This window comes from Orcinus orca, chromosome 16, assembly GCF_937001465.1.
Source record: "Orcinus orca chromosome 16, mOrcOrc1.1, whole genome shotgun sequence".
NCBI classification, from domain to species: Eukaryota; Metazoa; Chordata; class Mammalia; order Artiodactyla; family Delphinidae; genus Orcinus; species Orcinus orca.
The window spans coordinates 39,502,905-39,525,105 of record NC_064574.1 but is presented as its reverse complement, the minus strand read 5'-3'; the positions used below and the strand labels follow the sequence as shown (position 1 = coordinate 39,525,105).

Here is a 22,201-nt window from a genome sequence, read left to right as displayed (position 1 = left end):
TCCTACATACTCTCCTAGTTCTTCAGATGAAAGAGCAGAAGGGAACAGGCAAAGGGCACAGAGCAGGTATTAATGCCAGCTTTGCATCACTGCGGGAAATAAGCAGAGAAGAAAAAGCAGGAAAGGGCCTGGACTGGGACAAGAACTTATGCCCTTTTACACACTCTGAATATTCTAAGGGGCTGCCGAGGGATGCACCTCAGTTACTACCTGGGAAGGTTACAAACTCTGCTTCCTAATTCTCTTGCCCTTTAACCAGGCTTTTTTGTCTTGTTTCCTAGTAGGAAGAAATTTAAACCGTGTTTATCATCCACATGGTATGAATCAGCCATTTCTTGACTCCCTGTCAGTCAGCTACAGATCTGATGATCCTACATTCCTGAAACAGTCCCATTTTACCCCTGGGATCTTGGCTTCATTATTAAAACTACATCCTTTCACTCCCCAAAGAGGCCTTATTTGGTCAATATGGTGACCTGAGCTACAGCCAAGTGGTTGTTCAAGTACTACAACTTCTTAACTCTGCTTTCCACACATCTCCTGTAGCCCCAGAGACCTCCCCCATGTTCTCTTCTCTTTCTTGGGCACAGAACCTCACCATGTTTCCCTTTCACATGTGTCTGAATTCTGCTTAATGAAATGTGGGTGAAAATGAGGTCAGTACTCCCAGAACAGGCCCATAAATCTGCCTTAGTCCAAGCCTCCCGTCTTCCCCAAGCAGAGAGGATGCTGAGGACCTAGAGAAGGGAGAACCCACAAAAGAGAAGGCACCTTGGTCTTTGGATGACTGCCTGATGACTACAAAACCACACGGAACTGAAGTGAGCATGAAACCATCTTGTATCGTTTTAAGACACTGACATCCGAGGTTAACTGCTACAGCAATTAGACTCCACAACTACTTCTCTCCCAGATCCCGCTGTGCAGTGTGGGCCTGGCTTTCCTAGAAGCAGCACCGAAGCCAGGGATTCATTGAGGAAGGGGTCTCAGGAGAAGAGGGCAGGGAAGGAGCTGAGCAAAGACATGGTCTCGACTGGAGTCTAGCCTCAGCCTGATGCCTGAGGGCTTCTGAAGCTCTATTGAGCTGGGCCCCCTTGAGGCATAGGCATTGGCCTTTCTACCCTCTTATCAGTTCATCATTGGCCTTGAGGTGCCTCTGGGGGAGGGGAGTGGGAGGAAGGGAAGGCAAAAGTGGCTCTGAGTGCTGAGGGTAATTCTTCAGCTGGGGGGTGAGGAGTGCGGAGAGAAGTTGTAAGATCTTAGTAGTCAATACATACAGCATCTGGGGATGGTAGATCTGCCTGGAAGGGGGAATCTGAGCAGGGCCCCACTGCTTTTCATTTACCTGTACTGAAAAATCATTGTGAACCTATTCCAATGTGGCTTTAATCTCCAGCTTTCCAGCCCCATCCCCCAAAATAAATACTTTGACTAATAATTAAGAGAGTCCGAGGAGAATTGAAGGAAAACATTTAAAAATCAATCAGTAGAGTTCTTAGTTTCAAGCAACTAAAAAGGATTCTGGTTAACTTAGCAGAAGAGGGATTTATTAGCCAGGGGGATTACTAGCAAGAAGGATTTTTATTATTAAGTAGCTCCAAGAATTGCTGGAAGTATGAAAAATAGAGCTTGCAAAAAATGGCAGGGATCAAGGAAGGCAGGACAGAAAGAAACGCAGCCTAAGGTCACAACATCTAAACAGGATGCCACTGGGGCACCGTTAGCACTGGCCATCCCGCCGTCATCTCCCAACATTACCCTCTATTTAATGTACGTGGGAAATGCCTTATAGAGTGTTCTACGCATTGGAATTTAGAATTGACAATAAGCACTTCAATACTTAGGATAAAAGGATCAGAAGTATTGTCTAGGAGCAGGATGGAGCCCTCTGTTCAAAGCCTGAGCACTTCTGCCCGTCCTTCTACCATCATAGCTTTATGACTTTGCCTTCTGAAGTCTTTGAAATGTCAATAGACCCCTTGAGAGACAGAAATACCCTTAACATTTTTTCCTTAGCGTTTTAGCTATCAGCTAGCACCACAGTTAAGACCATGTTCAAGTTACCCGAAGACAGGGCAGAGATGGAGTACCACATGTCCAGAGGGGGGGAGAAAAATGATGGAGGAAGACATACCTGACTCCACGCAGAATTTGGGGGGCCATTCATTGACCTTGTTGGTTTTCCTTGCTGGAGCCCCACTATTGCCTCCAAAATGGTAACAAACATCATCACAAAGGGTTCTCATTTCAGAAGTCATAGCCTATCATCCACTCAAGAAGCAGTACATTCTGCACAGCAAAACTGGGCCCTACTTCTCACTCCATTACAAAATCTACAGCGATTTAGAGTTCTCAGCACCAGGCGACTCAACTAATGGGCTTACCTTGCTCATGTAGATTTTTAAATAAATTACATTTTAGCTGCTGTTGTAGATTGAAAAAATGATCTCTCTGCATCTAGGCCCTTTCCATGGATATGATTTTCCTGCTCCTCCCATCAGGATGTGGAATCTATTGCCCTTCCCTCTAAGTCTCATTGGCTTTGAGACTTGTTTTGGTCCACAGTATTTAGTGGCATGCCTGTTCTGAGTCTTGGCCTTGAAAGGATCTATGTGCTTCTACTCTTTCCTGGAACACTGCCCTGCTGCACCTGTGAGGTAAGAGACACATGGAGCAAAAATGAGCTACCTCAGTGGAAGTCATTTTGAAATGGTCAGCCCCAGCCAATCTGGTTGTTGACCACAGACAAGTAAGTGATCCCTGGCAAGACCAAAAGAACACCCAGCTAAGCCCAGCCTAGCTTGCCAACCTACGGAATCATGAGCAAACAAAATGGTTGCTGTTTAAGACACTAAGCAAAAGGGTGCTTTGTTGAGCCACCAAGACAAACTACTACAGAGAATAGATTATCTCTTGCTGAATGGACAGGGCAAAGAATAAAGATATTCAAAGCTTGGGCAATCACCTCATGTGTGTCTGCCCAGAGACTTTATCCCCTGTTTAATATGCCTTATACTCCAAGGCTGTGGGGAGACACATGAGTCTCAGTAATTTGGCAGGCACTAATTATGTGATCATGTATCACTGCCATTTCCAGGAGAACTTGGTAATACCTAACGGCTGCTCACGTCTAATTCCAAGGGAGCTGAGAGAAGGCAAATAAATAAATGAAGGGCCTCAACACATTTGTAGCAATCATTGGCTGCATAATTAAAATAGAAATCTGTCATCGACAGTCAGGGGTGAAGCAGGTAAAATTAAACATAAACTGTCACAAAAATAATTAAAAACTAGACTTTCAAATTAAAAGATGTCTTCTAATAATTAGTTAACATTTGCCATTGTTCTAAACAGACTTGCTATTACCCTTTAACACTTTGCTCAGGCAGTCTTTTCTTAACCAAATTTTTAATATGTCTGAGGGGAAGTAAAAAGTTATCCATTCATTAATTTATGAAGTTCTTTGTCTATATAAGGTGGGCCTTCATGGGATGCCTCAAAGAATGGGACTGCCTCTACTCTCAAATATATGATAATATAGAAGGGGAGATAAGTGCTCCAAAATATCACTTAATTGTTCTTTTTTTTTAAACCCGACATTTATTTATTTATTTATTATTGGCTGTGTTGGGTCTTCGTTTCTGTGCGAGGGCTTTCTCTAGTTGTGGCAAGCGGGGGCCACTCTTCATCACGGTGCGCGGGCCTCTCACTCTCGCGGCCTCTCTTGTTGTGGAGCACAGGTTCCAGACGTGCAGGCTCAGTAGTTGTGGCTCACGGGCCTAGTTGCTCCGTGGCATGTGGGATCTTCCCAGACCAGGGCTCGAACCCATGTCCCCTGCATTAGCAGGCGGATTCTCAACCACTGCACCACCAGGGAAGCCCAATTGTTCATTTTTAATGAATTGGCATAAGGAAAAGGCATTCTCAAAGAGGTGGTGACTGAATTACTGGAAGATATGGGACAAGAGGTTGGTATTTAGAACCCACAAAGGCCATACAAAGCTACAAGCAGCGCAGTTGATGTGGGAATCTTCAGAAATATATTTTCAACAGTGGATTGAGTTTTAGCAATCTTGGGAAGGGGATTGTCAGCAATCTTGGATTGGAAAGCAACCCATTTTATCCCCTAGAGGTCCAACGGAGTTTCCTTAAATAAACAAACTTCCTTCTTAGAGCCACAAACAGCAGAGAAATGAAAATCTAAGCACCAGGAGACTCTGGAGTGAAAGAGCTTCTCCTGTAAGAAGACCAGGAATCTGGTTCTTCAGCATCCCAGCTGTCCCAAGTCACAAAAGTATCTGCAGACCACATTTGCTACGGATGTCCTTATTTATGTCTATGGAGGCCCACCGTCCCTCTCTGGGTTGAGGATTTCCAACACATTGTTTGGAACTACAGCACCAGTATGGCTTTAAGAAGGTGCTTGATTGAGGCTACTTTAGTTGGAGGTAAGAGAACTGACTTTGGACAATGGGCAGATGTTTCCCTCGTCACTGAGAGAACAGGAGCCCCCAGCTCCCATCAGCACACCTCTCACCTACCTGCCTTTGTCTCCAGTTACTCTGTCCTCCCTCTAGACTATGTGGATGAAAGGTCCATGCTTCTAGATAAAGCACGTACCTTCCATTCTGCACAGAATCTATCCTTCTCAACACTCAAGGCCATCAATTCAGTAATTTTCCTTCTCTTCTGTATTGTTATTTTTTCTTGCTTTAAGAGGTCTCATAATTATGCTTCTCCCACTTACAAAGAAAATGATTCTCCCTTAATTCCCCATCAGCCTTCAGCAAACAAACAAACAAAACGTTTACCTTCTCCTTTTATAAAACCTCTTGGAAGAGTGACCTAAAGTCACTGTCATCAATGTCTCCTGTCCCATTCTTTGTTAAACCCATTTTGACAACGTTTTTGCGCCATCATTTCAGTTAATCAATTTCTCACAAGATCATGAACGGTCTGCATTTCACTCAACCTAACAGTTGTTCGTCCTTATCTTACTTGGCATTTCAGCTGCATTGGACTAAGTTGAAAACTCCCTCTTCCTTGAAAATGTTTCTTCATTTAATTTCCATGATATCACACTCTCATTTTCTCTCTCTTATATTCATTAATTCTAAGTTTCTGTTGCTGGTTCCTCACCATCTTCTTGGAATTGGAAATTAGAAGGTTCAGGCCTTCGTGTTTTGTCACTGTTTTATCTAAACTCACTCATTTGGTGATCTCATTCAGTCTCATGAGTTGATTAACTTCACTCTTACACACAGGCATAAAGAACAAGGCTCCAACATCCATCTGTCAGCCTGGACCTCTCCTCCACTCATCTCACTAGGTGACAGCCCACTTGACTTTCCACTGAATGACTAATAGGCACCTTACCCATAAGGGGTCCCAAACTGAACCCTGATCTTCCTTTTTCATGGGCTCCTCACAGAGTCTTTTCCATTTCAGGAAAATAAATTCCTTTTTTTCCAGTTGATTCAGCCAAAATCTTAGCCATCATCCCAAACACCACTCTCTCCCACACTGCAAATCTGATCTGTCACCAAACTTGAATGACTCAATTTCAAAATATTTCCAGAATCAAATTCAGTGACTTATCATCATATCCACTGCTACGACCCTTGTCTAAGCCACCACTGTCTATCCCCTGTAATACTGTGATGGCCTCTTAGCTTGTCTCTGCCCCCCCACCCCAACCAGTCCATTCCCAGTAGGTTAGCCAGGATGATCCAGTAAAAAGTATAAACATACTGCTTTTTTTCTGGAAATCCTCCAATGGACGTTCACCTCATTCAGACTTAAAAGACAAAATGTTTCACTGGCCTCGAACAAGCTGTGCTCACCTCTTCGGTCTTCTTCTCACTCCCTTGGCTCAGTTACAGAGACACTCTTTCTGCTCTTCAAAGATGCCAGGTCAATTCCACGATCAGCCTTCAAAGGTGCTTTCTTCCTCTGCTTTTCCTCAGCCATCTTCACGTTTGTCTCTCTCAGTTCCTTTAAGAAAGTTACTCAATTGTCATTTTGTTTTGTGAAGCTAACCTTCTTGGCCAATCTTCAAAAATGTTAGCCACTATAATCACCTTTATTCTTTCTAACCTCCTTCCTTGCTTTACTTTCTTCTCCTCAGCAGTTACATCTGTCTAGTTTTACATACTTTATTTATCAATCCTTTTTCTATAGGATATAAACTACACAAAGTTAAGATTCCAGTCTGATCACTGCTTGTATTGATTGCATTACTGTTACAAGTTAATTGCCTTTTTCTAAATCCCTGTCCTTTGTCATGTGCTTTGCAGTTTATCCCAAGGGAGGTTGATTATTCCTCTCTGCCCCATGGCCATTCAGCATGGCCATGAGACTTGCACTGATCAATGGAATGTGACAGAAATGATAGTGGGGCAGTTCCAAGCCTAGACTTTAAAAGGCATTATAGGGCTTCCCTGGCGGCACAGTGGTTGAGAGTCTGCCTGCCGATGCAGGGGACACGGGTTTGTGCCCCGGTCTGGGAAGATCCCACATACTGCGGAGCGGATGGACCCATGAGCCATGGCCACTGAGCCTGTGCGTCCAGAGCCTGTGCTCCACAACGGGAGAGGCCACAACAGTGAGAGTCCTGTGTACCGCAAAAAAAAAAAAAAAAGGCATTGTATGTTTCCACTTGCCCTTCTTATATTTCTGCCATTGCTGTGAGAAGCATATGCCTCATGTAGCCAGTTCCAGGAGGATACAGTCTATATGTAGTAGACTCAAACAACCTGTACAATGTATAGGTTGAAGTATTGCTCAGCTGAACCCAAGCTAGATCAGCCAGATCCCAGTGACCTGATACATGCACAAAAGAGAAATAAATGCTTATATTGTATGTCACTGAGATGCTGTGATTTTTATGCACCAATAACTGAGTAACATACTGTTACAGCCACTAATTCTGGCACATAACAAGTATCTGATAAATAATTGATGAGTAAATGACCACATAAAAGAAATACGAATCATTTTATCTGTGGGAATCATTAGCTTGCCAAATGTCCTGGCTTTGCATATTCTAGCAGAGAGCATAGGGACATACAAGTAGTTCTGATAAATGAGTTATAAATTGCAGTGCCAATGTGTCACTTCCAGCCTGGAGTATTTAACTGCCAGACATTCTAGAGCTCTATTTTTCTGTTTGGCATGGTGAGAAGCAATGTTTGCAATGAAAACTGCTCCATGTATAACACCAATGAGCAGAACCTCCTGGTGACCTGCAATCAACATACAACCTGCATGAGAAATCAACTGTTGTTGCTTTAAACCACTGAGATTTGAGGTTTGTTTGTTACTGTTACCGAACCTATACCTTATCTGTTTTGCATATATGCAAATAAGACACATATTTAGAGTCATCATAAATAAATTCAGGTGGTATGGGGGTGTTGTCTTTATGTCTTTGTTTCATAAGATAGTAAGTTTCTAACGTAAATTTTTGCTCTAAAGGAACTTGAGTTGAGATCCAGAAATAGCCACATTTTGTATGTGTGACATTAGATAAACCATTAAACCACTCTGACCTTGTTTCCTTATTTGACAAATAGGACAAATAATATCCCTCTCAGAGGTTGTTGTTGTCATTCATTCATACATACCTGGCATTTACTGAGGATGTACCGTTGAGCTCAAGGAGCTTGATGCCCAGGAGGAACGAGCTGTACACACATTCTGCTATGTTACCCAACACTGCTTGTGAGAAATGCCAGGCTAGCCTCAGAACAAGAGTATGAGAGGGCTGGAGAAGAGAGATGAAGACACCATGCATGACTCAGCAGCAATGATCTATGCCAGAGGAAAGCAAAATGTGGAGCCAACTTTCCAAGTAAATTCCATCCTCAGTACTTAGCTTTCTGGTCCACAAAGCTGCTCTATGCTACTTCTTCACAAGAACTTCTGCTTCTTATTCAAGAGTACCTACCCCTTTGAACATGACTTGGCTGTCCTGGATAGCACCATGGCCCTAGAAAAGTTGATTTATATGACCTTCCCATTCTTGCAGAATCTGTTAGGCTATAATAGCCCCTTGCTCTCCTTCATTGAGGTCATTGCAATCTTCAGTTATTAATTCTGTGATTATGTAAACACCAATCACCTCACTCAATGCATCGCATGTTCCATGAGGACACAGTCTATATTATATATCGAGTGCATAGCATGGTGTCTGACAAATAGTAAGAGCTCAGTAAACATTTGGTGAATGAATAAATAAGTGTCAGGTCTCCTGTCTCCACTATGTCACTCCACCCAACTCATGACTGAAGTTAGGTTCAATAATGTTTATTGAATCTGAATGCTTCAAAAGAAAAATGATCCAAATAAAATAAATTTGTCTCAAATATTACCCAAACTATTCAGAAGTTTTCATATTTTAATAGAGGATTGTAAAGGAAGGCTGTTTATGCCATATGAAAGACTGTCTAATGGTGGAATTTCTGATTAGAGGAATATTTAATAGAAAAGAGACAAGAGAATGTTTTGAAGTATTTTCACATGCACTATTGTGCTGCTCTTTAAATTATACCATCTGTGTACTTGTTTACTCATAAGGTTGAGCAGGAGTAAGAGAATAGAGAGGTAAAGAATCATTTGGGAAAAAAAAATACCTAATTTTTACTAAATCAGGATAATTTTTATTTATTCTGCCTTCATTAAAGGTGAAGAACTAATTGAATTAAGTGTGTGCTAGAAACTATAATAACTGTCCTTGGAAGTGCAAATTCTTGGGTACATAAAGAACAATTTAAAAAGCAGGTCAGAAAGAGTCCTTAATGCATTCTGATGTAGCCAAACATTATAGGTTGTGCTTTTCATGTCACTTCATTTGGAAATATTTCACCATAACATGACATACCAAAATAACTTAGGCATGAAAATCCTTTTTTTCTCTTTAGCAAGAATGAACTGTGAACCATTATGTGCTTGGATATAAACTGAAATCATAGGACTAAAGAAGTAATTCCTTATCATAAATGCTAACTCTGTGAAGAGTAAAAGACTAACAAGTCTTCAAAGAGTGTGGATTTCCATCTGAATGTTGGGATGCTGAACCAAATAATACACATACTTGATTTGGATTGAAAATCAACTCATTTAGCACAGTGTCAATGGCTCTAAAAATGGCATGTTTCTTATTTTATAGATATCATCTGCTCAATTTGCCTTTAATTTACTATATAAGTAGTGTGACCTCATTTCATGGAGATGAAGACAACCTCAGATTCATTCAGAAGCAATAATTATGGATTGCAGAAGGAGAACATAATGAGAAGATCCCGTTTGCATAAAATTGCTATTTGAATGTTGGATGCCAGTGTTGGCTTTCTCAGGGTTTGACACATCTGCCAGACTCAGCTAGGGCTCCAATGGGAAACAACAATTTAGTGTGAGTGCTGGAAATGTTGAAGCCTATAAGATTCATGGGGATGGGCATTACAGCTGATGGAACAAGTTGTCTTTCTGCAAATAGAATTATCACAGGCCTGCCAACTTGCATTTATGAAACTTATCTCTATTCAGACTTTAAAATGACCCTCTGAGGTTAGTATTATTAGTAGTATTCCCATTTGACAGATAAAGTAACTTGCCCCAAATCATACAGTTAGGCAGTGGCAGAACCAAAGCAACAAGATCAGAATACTGAGCCCAAAGTCACATTATATTACCTCTTCTCTCTCTTTAATTATCTATCTTTTATCCATGTATTTATCCACCCTTCTATCCATTTCTCTCACTCCTCATTCTTCTCTCCATTTGTCTGTCCAACCATGTTCTTTCTCTGTCTTTTTCTGTATCTTCATGTATCTCTCTGTCTCTGTCTTTCTCCGTGTACTCTCTTTCTCTGACTTGGTCTCAGCCCTTGTGAGCTTTTGTCTTTCTCTTATTCCCTGTCTCTTTCTTTCCCTTACACTTTCAGTCTATTTATATAATTCTGTATCTATCATCCACCCATTATGTATCTATATATCCACCCATGTATGTTTTGTCTTTATTTCTTCATCCAGCCATCCATACTCCCATTCATGGTTTCTATGTCCCAATATACTTTTATGAATCTGTCAAATACTTTCTATTTTTCTCTCCTTTTCTCTCTCTCTTGCTCTCAATTTCTTCTATTCTCTCACCCCCCATCTCTCTCTCTCCCCCTCTCCCTCCCTGTCTTCATTCAACATGTTTTTCTCATCCAGGTATTTTAGGCATAGCCTTAACCCCTGCCCAAGGTCAAGAAATGCATCCATCCCATGTGTCAAAGGTACATGCTTTGCTAAAGCAGTAAAACGTCTACCTATGGCTCAACTAAAGGTCAACCCTGTTGCTACTTGATGAAAGACAACGTATTAGAAAGAAAATTATCCATGGAACTCTCACATTTCTATATATTTTATGAGTAGGAATGAGAGGCACTAGCGGCCCTTTTTTCCAGATTATCTTTTCAAGGACATGTGCATACTGAACAACCTTGGAAGACAAAGATAGTGTCTTCCTCTGAAGCTAAAAACAGGTTTGCTTACACCCTTGCAAGATAGAGATAGTATCTCCTTCCAGAGGAAAGGTCAGGCAGCCTTAAAATCCAGGATAAATGAGATCATGTCTCCCTTGAGCAGAGGGCATACCTGGCTAACGGGTAACTCAGATTCCTTAAGTTGAAGGTTCCTCTCCTCTAATGTAACCTACTGCCTGAACAGGCATCTCTATGGGCCCATCTGTGTAGACTCTGTGAGACTGGAGGGTAAGGAGAATGGATACAAATATGCTGATGCTCATGCTGCCTGTGGTACCCTAAGTAACAAAGTCCTCTGTGTCTGGCACAGGAGCCTCCTGTACTCTGCAGGCTTCCATGAGATCGTGGCAGGCTAACGTGTCAGCTTGCAAGTGGCCAAAAATCTCAGCCCCTTCACAGTCTTGCCTCAAATCTGTACCTTTTTTCCTCCTGTCTCAGCACCACACTGGTCCTCAAAAGTGTTTTTTGTTTTTTAATATCTTGAAAAGGGGAATGTTTTAACCAAAATTTTCCAGCTTCCTATTTTCCATTAAGAAATGGCACCTATTTGAACAGCAAACTCAGGTATCCCTTGCTCTGTCTGTGATTTTAATGAGGAAGAAAATCACTTCCATCCAGGCCCTTCACAACGCCTTCCCCTCTACACTTAATTTGGTGGGGTGGGACTGGGCATGTACAAGCTTTACCATCTTTGCAAAGCCAACACAACTGAAAGATCACATGACGGTTTGACCTGGAGGGGCTGTACCTGGGGAAGTACAATTGGATCAGATGCCCCTGGTACCTCAACTCACATCCTCTCAGCCTCACATCTGATTCCAGGTGTCAGCTGCAGGCAGGTGCTTACAGGTTTTGACTTACTCCATACCTACCGTGGTTCATCAGTTATGGCCTGTGAGTCTTTCCCTTTCTATTCTGGGGATTCTCTGATGTCCCTAAAGCAAGCAACTGTCCACTCGCAGGCATCAGTGCACTTCCTAGAAGTGCAGAGCTGGTAGTGCCACAGAGGGACTGCCCTCAAACGTGGGGTCTGAGGGGTTATGGATAAATATTTTTCTCCATTGATTCTTAGGTGGAAAATTCTGAGCAACATCTATAAGCTGTTTAGAGAGCCCTCAAAACCATCAAATCCAAGTGGCCTATAGCAGTGACCTCAACAAAATGCACGCTCACATGGTTTTCCTTCCTTCCTTCACTCTCCCTTGTTCCTCTCTCCTTGTCTCTGGGGTCACCTCACAAATAAACTGCCTGTACACAAGTCCTTGCCTCAGATTCTATTTCTGGAGGAAATGCAAGCTAATCTAAAGGTGAACTAGAAAGACCAAGGCCTCTGGAACCAGACAAACTCGAGTCTGTATATTAGCTCCACTGCTTTCTTCTGGGAGATCTTGAACTAGTTATTTAATCTGAGTTACAGCTTTTTTTTTTTTTTTTTTTTTTTTGCGGTACGTGGGCCTCTCACTACTGTGGCCTCTCCCGTTGCGGAGCACAGGCTCCGGACACGCAGGCTCAGCGGCCATGGCTCACAGGCCCAGCTGCTCTGTGGCACGTGGGATCCTCCCGGACGGGGGCACGAACCCGTGTCCGCTACATCAGCAGGCGGACCCTCAACCACTGCGCCACCAGGGAAGCCCAAGTTACAGCTTTTTCATTTGTAAGATGGGAAAAAATAATACCTTGCCCGGGTGGGGAATATTGATTATGACAAAAAAACATGCAGTCCTTCCTTAGCACAGGGTCTGGCAGGGCATCAATGTTCAACAAATAGCAGCAATTATTGTTATTATAGCCTGAGCAAATCCCAAGGGTACCCTGGAAACTAGAGGTGCAGAAACCCTGGTGTTCTCACTGCAGTGACTATCTGGGGACTGCTAAGCTGCAGGACTTTATCACTTTAAGGACCCTGAACTGCATGAATTATTTATTAATTACTGTTTATAGAAATGGTTGCATCATAAGTAGCTTCTGGATGGCTTAAGCTTTTTAAGGCACATGTGGACAGAGAATACATTTGGAGAATTACGCCATGTTGTTGCTTTCTTCCTCTTCTTCTTCTTGATTCTTTCTACCTCTCATTCTTTCCTCTGTCCAGTCAGCTAATCATTGTGCATTTGTGGCCTCATGGAAGCCATGACACAGCAGAAATGTACAAATTTTTTTTAAAAAAAATTCAATTCTTGTTTATGTATTTATTTAATGCAACAAAGCTAGAGTAGAGGCCATAGCTTTGGAGAAAGTTTTCCCTCCTTTTTATTTTATTTTTTTAAATTAATTTTTATTGGAGTATATTTGCTTTACAATGTTGTGTTAGCTTCTAGTGCACAGCCTCCTTTTTAAATAGTAAGGAATTCTCAGAGCATAAGGAAAGTAAGAGAGAATGGAGGTTCAGGTGGAGAGTATGGTGAACTCACACAGGTGAGAATGGAGGTTGGATTGGAAATGGCTCCGCCTCCCCTGGAGTGCCATTGGGTGAGCCCCATCTCTCTCCCCGGCTAGTTGCTGTATGAAATATGACTGAAATTCCACAAAGAGCTCAGTGCATTGCAGTGAGCACTGAGTGCTTCCTCTGATGAGGACACTCGTTAGTTGTTCTACCTGTTGTCATCCATTGAATACCTCCCTTCAATAGCAGTTGGATTCCCAAATGGGCCCCTGAAACTTTGCTGAGTCAGCATTCAACTTACTCTATGTGAAGAATTCCCTTTTCAGAATTCCAAGATTCCTAAAAGACCTGAAATGAAGGGTGGGCCCAAGTGTGGAGGTGGGAGAGTGTTATGTCTTTGGTATGATGTCTACCCCAGGCCAGGACAGTGGTAAATCAAGTCCCATGACACATGCATTATTTATTAAAATTTACAACATATTGAAGGAGCTCAGAATATGCCACTCCAAAATATTCCACTCTGGCATATTGATTAATTTGAGCTAAAAGCACTTGAAAAACAGAAAATGCAAGGAAAACACTCTATCCTTCTTTTTCTTAAGAGCAGGAGATGAAATTCCCATATGAAAGATATCCTCCCCAGATCCCAGCAGGAAAATATCATTCTTATCAAGGAAAAGAAGTTGAGATCAAGAGAATTCTCTACAAGCAGTTATCATATGATCCTGCAATCCCACTCCTGAGCATATATTCAGATAAAACTATAATTTAAAAGGTTTATGCACCCCAGTGTTCACTGCAGCACTATTTACAATAGCCAGGACATGGACGCAACAGAAATGTCCATCAACACATGAATGGATAAAGAAGATGTGGTACATATATACAATGGACTATTACTCAGCTGTAAAAAGCATGAAATAACACCATTTGCATCAACATGGGTGGACCTAGAGATTATCATATTAAGTGAATTAAGTCAGACAGAGAAAGACAAGTATCATATGATATTGCTTATATGCAGAATCTAGAAAAATGATACAAATAAACTTATTTATAAAACATAAACAGACTCACAGACATAGAAAACAAACATATGGTTACCAAAGGGGAAAGGGGGGGAGGGATAAATTAGGAGTCTGGGATTAACATATACATACTACTATATACAAAATAGATAAACAAGGACCTACTATATAGCACAGGGAACTATACTAAATAGTTTGTAATAATCTATAAGGGAAAATAATCTGAAAAAGAACATATATATATACATATACATATGTGTATATATGTATATATATATATATATATAACTGAATCACTGTGCTGTACATTTGAAACTAACACATTGTAAATCAACTATACTCTAATTAAAAAATTTAAAAATTAAAGGAGAATTCTCTACAAGCAGATGTTGTTAAAATAATTCTTATCTTCCTTAAGCCACCCTGCATCATAGTTTAATTACTTTTCCATAATTGCCTCTCCTTGTTCAAGCTCATATAAAGGCATGTAGTTTCACCATATCTTCAGATTGTCATTCATTACGAAGGCTCCCATGTTACATAAGACCCGTATGAACTAAATGTATATGCTTTTCTCCTGTTGATCTATCTTATGTTAGTTTAATTCTCAGATCCAGCTGGGAAAACAACCTAAGAGGTAAAGGTAAAATTTTGCCTCCCCTACGATTTCCTGCATGTTTTTTTCTGGCTTATGCTACACACACTCTATGGTCTCTGGGAATCCTGGAGGGTGAAAGTCCACACATATGTGGGTTCCAACCCCAGAGAAGACCATGCCTATAAGATGAGAGTTATGAACTGATCTTCACATACACCCTCCCACTTAACCCCAAAGTGTCATTTCCAGATGATCCCTATGTTACAGTCACTAATGAATTAGACCAATGGGGATCTGGAACACTCTAGCCAGGAGGCACATCTGGCTGGAAGCATCCCCACTAGTGGCTGAGAAGTAGATGCCCTGATTGTGAATGGCAGATTCAGGACTTCTGAGATTATTACACTTAGCAGGCAAGGGGGGATTTACATAGAGATAGAGTAAAACCTGATGGCAGGGCTTCCCTGGTGGTGCAGTGGTTGAGAGTCCGCCTGCTGATGCAGGGGGTACGGGTTCGTTCCCCGGCCTGGGAAGATCCCACATGCCGCAGAGCGGGTGGGTCCCTGAGCCATGGCCGCTGAGCCTGCACGTCTGGAGCCTGTGCTCCGCAACGGGAGAGGCCACAACAGTGTGAGGCCCGCGTACCGCAAAAAAAAAAAAAAAAGCTGATGGCTATAATGTTTTCCTTGACAATTTCAGTGAGGACCAATGCCCTCTAATTACATAAATGCCCCTTTACCATGAAAGAGGTGGTGAGTTATACAGGAAAGATCACTGTACTTCTGAATGACATTGGGAAAACTGTCTTCTCTCTGCCCAAGCCACCTGACCTCCAACCCTAGGCAAACCTTTTTGTAAAGTATCTCTCCTTCAGCCCATTAATTGATGGTGAATGTATTCATTATCTAAAGCTCAGTAACAAATTACCTCAAAACGTAACAGCTTAAAACAACGACAAATGTCATTTCACAGTTTCTGCAGGTCAGGGACGGAGTGCAGCTTAGCTGGGTGCCTCTGGCTCCAAGTTTCTCCTGAGGTTGCCATCCAGGGGCAATCTGAATTCCTGCTTCATGACCAAAGATAAGTCATCCAGCCATTGTCTTCTCTAGTTTCTTTCTTCACTGCAGAATTTACCTGTATTTAAACCCAATCCCCCTTTTCTCTGTTGCTTCAGAAAAAAAGGGATGAGAGTGAGAAAGAAATGTAATTTTGAGAGCACCTCCTATTAGCCAAGCTCTGTTTTATATACATATCACATATAATTTACTAACATTTTAACATGTGCCATGCAATGGATTTGGCATTGAATTATCTCATTTAATCCCTGCACCATTTTATAGGTGGCCTGAGACTCATAGAAGCTAAGAAATTGTCTCAAGCTGAGACAGCTGGCGGGGGATTGGGAACCCAGGTTCCTACCCATCACAGTTTCCTCATCTCCAAAACTGCTTCACATCTACATTGTTGCTCCTGTCTCTTCCTGTTTTATATGGGAGCCTCTGCCCTTCATCACTTGTATTTTCTCATCTCTGGATGTATTGACTACAAACGTGCTCTTAGGCAACAAGTTCAAGCCTCTTTTATTCTAAAAAAAAAAAATAGGAAGGAATGAAAGAGGAAGGAAGGAAGGAAGGAAGGAAAGAAGGAAGGAAAGAAAGAAGGAAGGAAGGGGGAGAGAGGGAGGGAGGGGAAGAGAGAGAGAAAAGAAAAAGAACAAAAGTAAGGTCTCCCACTTTCAACCATTACCTTATCATATTTCCATTCCATCACTTCTGTTCCTGTCCCCAGATGTCCCAATAAAGAGCCTTTCCTCAGTGGCTCCAGGCTCTTGCCTGTCCTCCACCCATTCTCATGGTCCCTCTCTAATCCTCTGTAAGGTGCACGATGAGCAGAGCTTTGGCTCAGTCCTTCTCCTTTCCTGCTCACCCACACAGACCATCCTCAACTTAAGCCTGGTTTCTCAAAATGCTCCATTTTTGTGGGCTGCAATATTAACCATTCCAGATTCTTCCTCTGTATTTCTCACCGGTCCTTCTTGATCCTAGTCATTCTCTTTCCACTCACCTCTAAAGTAAGCCTCTGTATCAGTTTCCTCCAGCTGCTATAGTAATGTACCACAAAATGAGTGGCTGAAAATAACACATTTATTTCTCTCACATTTCTGGAGGTTAGAAGTCTGGAATCAAGGTGTCAGCAGGGCCATGCTCCCTCTCAGATGCTTCATGGAATCCTTCCTTGTCTTTTCCTAGCTTTTGGTGCATCCTTGGAGTTCCTTGGCTCACAGCTGCATCCCTCCAGCCTCTGCCTCTGTCATCACGTGGGCTTCTCCCTTTGCATATATGTGTCCCCATTTTCTTCTTCTTATGAAAACAGCAGTCACATTGGAATAAGAGCCCATCTCACTCCAGTATGACCTCACCTTAACTAATTATAACTGCAATAAACTTATTTCCAAATAAGGTCACATTCGGGGTCCTGGGGGTTAGGACTTCATCCTACATTTTGGAGGGGACACAATTCGACCCGTAACAGTCCTCTTTTAGATTCTGTGTTCTACCCTCCACTCCTGTCCTTGATTCACAGCTATAACCAGCACCACCACCAGAGTTCCCAGATGATACAATTTTCCCTAAATTTTGTTATTTTGCACTAATGTTCTCTTCGATTAAACTTAGCAGCTCCAAATGCCTGAAAGATATCCCCACTTGTATGTCCCATGGGCACAATAACCCAATATTTCTAAAGGCCAATGGCCAACATGAGGCATCTTTCACTCATAAGCCGTAACCACCAAACCACCATCCTTGCTCACCTCAACCCCTGCAGCAGCCCCCCACCTAATCCTGCTTCCCCTCTGCCTCTGCCTCCTCCTCCATGTCTCCTGGTAGCCAACAGTAAACTGTTAAATGCAGAAAGCATAGCACTCCTTCACTCTACAAAACCCTGTGGCTTTCGGCTGCCTTTAGAGGAAAAAACCAAGCTCCTTCAAGACTGTGCATGTTCTCCTGCAGCTTCTGGTCCTGTCACATTCTGTGTATTTCATTTCCAGGGGTTCCATTCATCTGTTCCATACATGCATTCCCAGCACCTAGGATAGTGTTTGGCATATAGTAAGTGCTCAGAAGATGTGTTGCAAAAAGTAATTAACTCTTTATTGCCCCCATATTCATCATACAGACACTCCTTGAAGATGTCTCTTTCACCATCCTAGCCATTTTGTGTGCAACATTTTGACCATCAACAGTTCAGATGCAGCACAGGTAGACTTTTCTTGTGGTTTTACACCATCACTCCCATGGCTGGCAAGGCCAGTGCCCTCTCTAAATACTCAGTTCCCAGAAAACCATCTGCAAGGATATCCTCCAACACCATCTCTCAGAAGCCAAGATGCCCTGCATCTCTCAGGCCTTCCATCACAAGGATGTCTCTCCCTGATTATGTGCTGTGCTTTGTCTTCAAAACCCCAAACAGCATTTCATGCACTTCATCTTCCTTAAAATCCCTCTTTAGAGCTCTTCTCCAAAAGTCAAGGGCTGGGCAGTTACCGAGTTGTGTTTTATCAGTGCATCTCAATTACATTAGATGCAGGACCAGGAATTTGTTGTTTTTGTTTGTTTTTGTCTTTTAATTTTTAATTCCAATCAATCACTACCTGATATTATCATAAAACACAATAAAAATGAATTACTATAAAAATGAAACGTCTGTTGGATTCCGCAGCAGTGTCAGGTTGCTATGACAGCTCCCACGTGTTACATCTGTGGTCCGAATTTCCTTCGTGGATGGGTAACCAGCAGCTCATGGGTCAGCACCAGTGCACAGAGCACACTTAGAGAAGCCTTGATCGACCGCCTTCTTCCTTCTACTCACCTCTGTCCCCCAAGCCTTCCCCTCAAAGACCCTGTTCTTCCATGGACATTGTTCCATTCTTCTTCCATCTGACATTGAATGTCAACTCAGGCAAAAAGAGTCCTGCAGTTTCCTGGCCCTCCAAGTCATCATTTCTGCTCCTGGATGTGAATATATCCTGGATCTCTGTTCTCCACATGTGTTCAAATCCAAATCTCTCTCCTCACCAAGTTTGCTCTTTCTCTCAAGCTATCAACTCTGTAAAGAGACTGTGATTATCCCCGCCACTGATGGGAGACCACAGCCTCATCTACACATTTCCCTTCCTTTTTTCCCAACACATCCATTTGGTGGTCAGGACCCAGGGATTCAAGTCCTGCAATGTTTTCTTGTGCCTTCCCTTTTCTGCCCCACCCCATAGACACAATCCTAGCTCAGGGCCATATTATCTCCCAACCAAATTATTACGGTTGCTTCTAAATTGGCCTTCGTGCTCCCTGCTTTCCTCATTCTCCAACTCGTTATGCAGAACGAGTCCAGAAAACAATTTCTAAACCAGAGCCGTGATGATTATCCCACAGCTTCTCTAAAGCCTTTAGTACATCCCCAGAGTCTACAGCATAGAAGCCTGTGGTCCTCAGATGCACATCCAAGCCCTCCACAGCAGCTGAAGGTAGTGTCTTTCCTACACGTCTCAGCCTGTCTCAGGTGAGACCTGTCTTTCCTTAGGTCTCAGCCAACCCCAAGAGTATTCAGGGAGTGCCAGAGAGGTAACACAACAGGAAGAGCCCCTGACTAATGAGGGAGAGGAGTTGGTGGATCAATATCTCAGAGGACCCCCCAGTGGTGGAATTAAGCCCACCATGGTAACTCGTTCCATGACAACTGGAGCCTGAGGCAAAAGAAATAGGTACACTCCTATATACAATTTTAAAGTAGTTTTAAATGGTTAATGGTTTTAATGAAAATATTATCATTGATGAGTTTGTTTCCATGAAAACCAGTAAAGTAAAATTATAATGAAATTTGTGTTTGATGTAAACTAGTATTTAAATTTAAAATAATGGTGTGAGTTTTTAATACACTTATTTGATTTTTCAATATCTTTTCAGTTATTTTCATGTTCTGAAGCAAATTCACCATTTTAAAAAATACACTTAGAATGTGTTTTTACATATTTTTTTCCTTTTGCCTCAGGCTCCAGTATGGTTCAGCACAGCACCGTCAGATCCTATCTTTATTTAAAATGTTGATAATTTTAATCAGATTTTTTGTGGTATTTTGATATTTAAAAAATTATTTCATTAAAATACTATACATCCTGATTACTGAGTGTTTGGCACCCCTTACAGTAAGTTCCCTATATACAAACAAGTTCCGTTCCAAGAGTTTGTTTGTAAGTCCAGTTTGTTTGTAAGTCCAACAAAGTTAGCCTAGGTACCCTGCTAAACACAGTCATTATCGCTTGGTGCTTCTTAGCAGTACCAGCTACATCATCGCTGCTTTTACGCTTGCTTCCAGACATCCTGGGCTTGAAATAAAGATACAGTATTACTATACTCTATAGAGTATTGTACAGTAAAGTACACAAAAGCTCAACCCACTGTAGAGGATGCATGCATGTAACAATGTATACCAGACACGTGAACTAACTTACATGATTGGACGTGTGAACCCACGTTCGCATCTTTGAAAGTTCGCAACTTGAAGGTTTGTATGTAGGGGACTTACTGTACTTCCTGCATCGAGGTCAGTGCCTCCCTTACTCCACCCTATCCTGGCCCTGGTGGGATCTGCTCATTCTTTCCCTCATCTCTCCCTTGATTGGCTTTCCTCCCTTCCCTGCCTCACTTTGCACTCCCCTCACCCTACTTCCTGGGATTCCTTCCCCAAAAGAATAAAGTCTTTATTTTAGGATCTGCTCTTGGAGGTATCCAAATTAAGATATCCTTTGTGGTCTAGTAACAATCGACTGTCACAGAAACACTCACACCACTGTCCTTCGAACCTACACTCAGCCAGTTCAGGGTGTTTTCTACTCCTACCTTGATTAACTGTAATAAAATATGGGGAAGCCCTTGTTCAGAAAGCTCTAAATAATCATGGACAATCTTTATTAACTTCTTGTTTGTCTAGGAAACTCCCTCTCCCTAGAATTCCTTGAGTCTATGTTTACCAGTTAAAAAATGAGTCATGCCACCACCCCCATGAAATCACTGTTCCCACATTTCCTCACTCAAATTTATCCCCTTTCTCTCTGTCCCCATAGCTTAGTGATCATCTATATGAGAGCCCCTATCCCAGGCAATTTATGTCCTGGGTATTTTAATACCCTTTATCTCTTCTACTAGACCATCAGACTGAAAAAATGGGGACAACCACTGCATCCTATCTTGCAGTGGCCCATTGCATGTTAAATGTCTGGTGAATTGAATAAATGAAGAATTCAATAAACTCAGAACCAAATGCATTCAACAACAGGACCTTCACTTGGGTGAACAGAGCACGTGGAGATACACACAAATATATTCAAAGCAGAGCTATCAGGGAACACAGCATACCAGATTAGTTGGCTTGACTTGTGCCTGGGTGGTAGGTTCAGAAACATGCACCCAGCAAGCTGGAGGTAGATCTGGCAAACAAGGATACACAGAAACTCCTGGCCTCACCCAACAATTAAAGGTTCTATCTTTACTGTTACCAAACTCTCCGATGCTGATGTTTGCCTCCTCGTGTATTAGGTGCCAAGTATTCCTGACAGGTGTCCTCAATCAGGTCAGAATTGGGGCATGAGAAAAAATAGCTGGCATCTGCTCTGATCCTGATGGTAGGGTTGATTTAAGCCTTGGCAAGCTCTTCTCAAAACCACCTGACAGCAAATCTGAACACACCCACATATGCCATTCAGTTGGCATTTTATAGAACTTCCATAAATCTCTAGGTTCTCCAAATTGCTCTATGGACAGCTGAATTTTCCTTGGCCATGATTAAACTGCTCATGTCACCAGCCCCACCTTGCCAACAGTTCAGGTGGTGCAGGAGCCAAACAAAATAACACCCTGTATTTCTACCTCACAGGCTTTCCCCACCATCTAAGTCATAACAAGTTGTGCACCACAGCATTATTTATCATAGTGGAGAACTGAGAAAAAACCTAAATCACAGAGTAATGATTAAGCAAATTATTCCCTTTTCACAGGACTATATATAGAAAAAAATTACACTAATAGTAATATACTAATAATATTACTAGTTGTAATAATTTAGATTATACAAACATGGACGATTGTTTTCTCCCTTCCATTCATAATCCATTTTAATGCATTATGGATATGTATTCCTCTAATAAATATATGAAATAATGATACATGGTACACAGTTTAGAAAATTAACTGCATGGACAACCTAAATTAGAGAAAAGTCATAAATGAAGAGCACTTGGGAGAGAGAAGTTCTAATCTGATTCTTTGCCTTGACAAAGACTGACAAATTCTCAATGTGAATGGTGGTGGTATGTGTTTGTGTGTGTTTATGTGTGTGTATAACATCTAGTTGTAATGCTCATACATGTTTAACAACTGGCTCTAATAAATATCTCAATCTGTAGCATTTGCTGATTTCCACGATGTAAATATTCTCACTGTAGACAAGGGTTGGGCAGAAATGCACACAATTGATCTCACAAGGCTATAAGAGCAGAGCCAGCCCAAGGCACCTTTGGACTTCATTTACCATTGAGAGCATCCCTGAGCTAGCCACCTAAAAGTGGCTCCAGGAAAACAACTATCATGATCAACTCAAAGCTCCTCTCCAAA

General features: G+C 41.9%; 1 long non-coding RNA gene across 4 annotated transcripts in view; it reads right to left on the bottom strand.

The window, feature by feature from the left end:
* LOC117203899 (uncharacterized) overlaps nt 1-22,201 on the bottom strand; it is a 398,345-nt gene that overhangs the window by 84,178 nt on the left and 291,966 nt on the right. For all 4 annotated transcript variants that reach the window (XR_007472136.1, XR_007472133.1, XR_007472134.1 and 1 more), the window contains one exon: nt 5,844-5,994. This is a non-coding gene — a long non-coding RNA (uncharacterized LOC117203899). The remainder of the gene's footprint in view (nt 1-5,843; nt 5,995-22,201) is intronic.